Source organism: Ambystoma mexicanum, chromosome 1q (genome assembly GCF_040938575.1).
Source record: "Ambystoma mexicanum isolate Mex_15411 chromosome 1q, UKY_AmexF1_1, whole genome shotgun sequence".
In the NCBI taxonomy this organism is placed as follows: Eukaryota; Metazoa; Chordata; class Amphibia; order Caudata; family Ambystomatidae; genus Ambystoma; species Ambystoma mexicanum.
This window is the reverse complement of record NC_090922.1, coordinates 242,614,803-242,620,703: the sequence shown is the minus strand read 5'-3', so window position 1 is coordinate 242,620,703 and position 5,901 is coordinate 242,614,803. Positions and strand designations below refer to the sequence as shown.

Sequence of the window (5,901 nt, the reverse complement as noted above, 5' to 3'; positions counted from 1 at the left end):
AGATCCTTTATGTCTCCTTTAGCCAGCGTATTTTCTCCTGTCATCTTTTCTAATTCATATATCCATTTCCCAGCCCCTGAAGTCAAACTAGGGAGCTTGCATATTAAATTATCCTTATCCATCTAAGGCCATGGAATGTATTCTGGCCTTGCCCCCCCCTTCTCTAGCAGGGCGAACTGTGAGAACCCCATCCAATATTCGGATCCCACGATTCATTTACTTAATGCAGGGGTGATCATCCCTATGCGCCTTCGTGCCGGTAATGACCTTAACCTACTTATATAAGGTGGAGAATCTTCTTTCTCACTACACAATCGTCTTCAGGGAAGCTCAGGATATGGTATAGGATCTGTTTTTCTTTTGTTAGGGTGTTCCAGATCTGACCATCTGACCTCTTTATCCATCTGTTGACTTCCCAGGGGACACAGCCACCCTCTTCCTCACTACCTGACCGTCTTTCTTCACCTGACATGGCTAGACCCCAAATAGTGTAACTATCATCTTCCTCTTCCCTATCTAAATTTAATATACCCAAAGATAATGCTCTGCTTTTATCACTAAACATTTATTCCTCCTCATCCCGTGGTTTAGGTTGGGGGATCAGTTACTGCTCCCCTCAGTACCATACTCGCTGTTCTACCTTAGTCTCTCTCTTTTCTCGTTCTCAGTGCTTCTTTTCTTGCTCATCTTTGTCTTCTCACTGCTGAACCTCCTCAATGCTTTTGCCATCTATCTTGAGTAATATCTGTCCTCCCATCAATTCGTTCTGTATGAACGTTACCTCATCAGGGCTATTATTTTCTCCTTCCCATTGTTTGATTTCTCAGTCTATATTTGTCGATGTATTCTTTTTTTTCTTCTCATACCCCGCAAGTGGCAGGGCTTAAACAAATGTAGTGAAACTCTTTAATGTTCCTCTCCACAGAAATCCTTAGTAAAAGGCAAAAGATGTATTTGTTTTGAAGAGAAACCAGAGTATATTTGTTGATATATTTGATCTCCTGCCTCTTTCGTCTTTATCTCATATAGACTTACAGGCATCTTCCTTCCTTTTGCTCTCTTCTGGGCTATCGTCACAACTGTAAGCGGGGGGGACATATTTTGGATTGCTATACCTTGCCACTGCTTTTAATTCCTTTAAGGGGTAAACTCCTATGTCTTATATATCTACACTATTATCCTCAGACAAGGCAAGAGGAGCTGAGGGCTCACTGCCCTCCACCTTATGCTGATTAAGCATTCACTCCTCTGGTGGTGGGTCCTCCTTCTCCTCTTTGTATATTTTCTAAAGTTCTAAAACTGCCAGCCTTTCCTCTAATTTCTTTCCTGTACACGCAGCGTGCACCTATGTGTTCTCGTGTTGATTTACCTCTTTTGACAATTATCCCCCTTGCGGCCATGGCATAAACATTTTGTCAGTTATGCCCTTTACCTATTCTGCACTGTATTGTTTGAGCTTGGGAGCGTGTCTTGGTAGTGTTTTGCAAAGGTGCACGAGAGGAGTGTCCTCCATAATGATAAGTCACAATTTACTGTCGATACTTACCGGGTAGTTAGTAAAATATAACTATCTCAAGATTTGCTGCTCACCACTTTTAATCTTACAACAAAACATATGAGCAAGCACCATCAATCGCCGCTCAATCCTCTTTTGTTTCAACAACCTATCTGTCTTCTAATTGGCGCAAATACTTTACTACACCTTAACTTAAAACAACGTCACTTCCAATCCTTCACAGCCTGTTACTTCTTGAAACTTCACACAACAAATAATACTGAAAACTATGACACAATACACATTATTAAGCCCTGTGATCACCTTCCCTGTTTTATAACTGTTTATAATAAGAGGTATACTTCCCACGCCTCCAATTATGTTACTCTATACAGGATTTAAGGCATCACCTTTCACAGTCCTGACTGTGCGTATTCTCTCTCTTAATATTCGATCGAAATTTGAGACGTCTTCTTCTATCTCCCTTGAAATAGGATTACATAAGCGTTTCTTTATCTTCACAAACATTTCCGTTACTCAGAAATATCACAATCCCACCCCTTTATATTGCCATTTCCCTTTCTCTGCTTACACCTGTTAATTAACTCGAGGCCTTCGGTATTGACTCCTCCTCTAATCCAACCACTTTGCCTTCCGTCCGGGGAGAGCCCGTGGAAACCGAGCAGGGATTTCTTCAAAGAGGGACCTGCCCACTGTCTCGGTTCTTTTTACAAGTTTATTTCTATTGGCCGCTCTCCACAGGAAACTCCACGATCTTCCAGCTAATGGCGGAGGATGCCCGATTGTCTGAAACTCTGGAGCTGAACTCGCTTGGATCTGAAACCATCTGCACTGCTACCATGTGAGCATATGACCCTTTGGAATGTGCATATTGTAATGGAAGGGATTACCTAAAACAGGGAGGCTGCAATGAACATCACTGAACGTAAGCTCAGTTTCTCACTTATCACACGCAAAATATGGTTCTTATACTCAACAATGCATCAGAGTGACATCATACTACGTGGCAATAGTGAAAAACCTATCAAGGGTCAGGATTGGTTAAGGGAAACATCTAGATGTACACTTCTATAAGAGCTAGGATTGTTACTGGCTGTCCAATATCAGGTGGACAATGTATGCCTACCTCTTAAAACGTGTAATTTTAGATACATAGCTTCTCATTGGTCTGCAAACCATAAGGTCCTTCATTATACGGACTAATAAAATTGGTTGGCACGCTTCTGCCATGTCTGGAACATTCGGTTCATTTAGCAGCGCGTAAACCCAGACCCATGTGCAGGGAGATAAGACATGAAGCTACCTCACCACCCAATTAGCCTTGCATCTCTCATCACCTGTGCTTTCTGCCATGAAATTGTATTTTTACTTGGCCTTGCAGTGTATTCTTGTCTTTGAGAATGCACGGGATGGGGGGCACTCACTATTGTATCTGGAAGTCCAAGTTCAAATTCTATTTCCATCCTTGGCTCACGTAACAGGAGGCCACGACAGGAGGCCACGATCTTGTCCATTTTGCAGATTTTACATGCTCTAAATGAATTAAAACTTGGCATCCTTGGTTTTCTTGCTTGCACCATAATGTTAGAAGATTCATCCTCTGCACACTCAGCTGACCTCGATTTCTAGATCTGGACTTCAGAACAGACAGCCTCGACACGCAGCTCCATGAGCCTGCTATTCTGCTGCAACACAACATTTCATTCTCCCGTCATGGTTTCTGGCTTACCAATGTCCAGTTTCTATACAATGGCGAGTAGCCTGCTTTCTATAGCCTACTCATAGCTAGCCTATACGACGACTTGATGTACCTTGCGTTTCAGAGCCTGTACTGTCTGTCTGCCATCCAGGAGTGGTGTGCCGCCAACAACCTCTGCCTTAATGCCAGTAAGACTGAGATTCTACTCATCAGCACACCCACTCCCTCCTTCCCTGCAGCTCTCTGGCCGGCCTCTCTTGGCCCTCTTCCTACTCCCACCTGAAAGGTTAAAAACCTCTGGGTCATCTTTGACTCTGCTCTCTCCTTCTCCCTTCACATCTCTGATGTCTCTAAGAAGTCACACTACCAGCTGCACCTCCTTAGAGGTATTCTTCCTTTCCTCTCCTTCCCCCAGAAGCTCACTGTCTCCAGAGCCCTGGTCCTCTCAAGACTGGACTATTGTAACAGCCTCTATCTAGATCTGCCTGCCTCTAATCTCCGCCCTCTGAAACTTATCCAGAACAGGACTGCGAGACTTGTCCTTGGCCTCAAGCCCAGGGATCGTATCTCTCCAGGACTGAAATCTCTGCACTGGCTCCCAGTGGCTGCGAGGATTAAGTTCAAAACCCTCTGCATTGTACACAAGGCCTTCTGGGGTCTGGGGCCGCAATACCTTCAACTCTCTCTTCCTAAATATCTTCCTTGTCGAGCTCTTCGCTCATCCGCCTCCAACTCCCTCAGTGTCAGTCACTTCTCCAAGCAATGAGTTGGTGGCAGATTACTCTCTTCGGCTGCGGCCTCTCTCTGGAACAGCCTTCCTGCCTCCCTGAAACTCGAGGAGAACCATCTCCGGTTCCGGAAGCACCTCAAAACCTCCCTCTTTGCCTCTGCTTTCTCTCCCCCTCTCCCCTGCTGATTTCCTGACTGAAACTGCTTGGGTTACGTGGCCACCCTTTCTGATCTCTGGACCAGCCCCCGTCAATTGCCCACTTGCACTGCCTCCCTGGCAACCCCTGCACCTGGGGACCGTTGTTCTGTATCCCTACACTCCCCCTACCAGCACTTTTGTCTTCTCTTCCTTCCACTTGCCACCAGCTGGCCGTTTATTTATTTCTTATTTATTCCACTTTTTCCCATGTACTGCACTTTCCCCTCTCCCCTCCCCTGCGCACTTTTCCTTTTCCCCCTTTCCCATGCACTTGCGCGATCTGAATGACACTTGGCCTAGTAGGATCGTTGTCTGTCCTCCCTTTGTTCCCTCCCTTGCCTCGTCGCACCTTGAAACGCTAGTGTATAGGCGCGTTATAAATGCCATATCATATCATATATCATATCATATCATACATTTATTGAACGTTTGTTTTCTGCAGCACTTCCTGCACGTGTAACCTTCTTTTACACTTGAGACTTCACTCTATCCCTTACTTCGTCATTAGCCCTCTAGGATCCATACATTATTTTCAGTCGATATCTCAAGACATTGTGCACACCTTCTTATGATGTCATTAATTAATTTTCTTTGCTTTTTTTCATATTCCTTCAGAGAGTTCCTCCTGTAGGTTGTCATCCCTTTGAGGATACATTTGATAGGGCTCTCGCAGAGGATATCTCCTTCCCAATACACGTGGCATTACTGGCACGAGAGCTGGTGTCAGACACAGCACGGTCTCATGTCTCCAATACAGGTAGGTAGGGGCGCGAGATTTCCTGCAGATGCATACAGCTGCTCCTTTACACTTCACTGGCAGAAGCTGTAAGGCAGACTGTACCTACAGCCAGGGTCCAAATGAGTCCTTCTTCTTACTCCTTTCAAAGTCATCAGATGATCTGCCAAAAGAGGGGCTCAACCCTCTTTTAAAGCCAAATGGGCCCCAGTGATTGGTGCAGGCTAAGCCTACCTTAATGAACCAATCCTGGGTCCCCACCAACAAACTTCTGTTAAGCGTGAGGTCATAACCAGAGTGCTTTGCAACAGGAAAGGTAAGGGGTGACAGCATGTACTAATAAGTCCCACCCATCTTCCTGTCCATTGTGGATCAAAGTGTCTCTCCGGTTAATTGAGCTCTCTGTGGCTCTTGATCAAAGCGCAGGTCTCCCTTGAAGTTTGTGGCGATTACAGACTTTTTAAAATCCCTTCATATGTAGTGCTTTATGATGATTTCCATCTCCAATTAAGTATGGTAATGAGAAGTGTTATTATTACTGGATCTAATAGTATCCAGCATGTATTCATTACAGAAGGTTTAGATTTAGGTATAGGCCTCTTGCAATTCGTACCTTGCTATGCTGGCTGCACACACATCTCTGAAGCAAGCATTGACCTCACTCAGTAACTTTATCAGATGCTGACAAATGGCATTGCCAGAGCTATTGTATGGGAACAACTGGGGTGATAAGCAGCAGCTATATACATATATATTCACTGAAAAAAGCTTAGTTAACGTGCAGTTAAGTTGTGCAGATTTAACGCAACAAAACCCTTGAAATTCAGCAGATCTGGGAAGTCATGACCAGCTTTTCTAGGCGTGCTCCTGTTGATGTCCCCCATAAGGCCATTTTGTATGTCATTGTGAATCTCTTCTCTTATAATATGTATGTGCTCATGGGCTTTGCAACCGGAACGTGTCGAGTTAAGCTGGCCATGACTTCCCACATCTGCTGAATTTCAAAGGTTTTGTTGCATTAA

General features: G+C 44.6%; 1 non-coding gene across 1 annotated transcript; it reads right to left on the bottom strand.

The window, feature by feature from the left end:
- Positions 1-864: 864 nt before the first annotated feature.
- Positions 865-979, bottom strand: LOC138565196 (U5 spliceosomal RNA). Its single transcript, XR_011301102.1, has one exon. It is a non-coding gene; the product is annotated as a U5 spliceosomal RNA (small nuclear RNA).
- Positions 980-5,901: the final 4,922 nt, after the last annotated feature.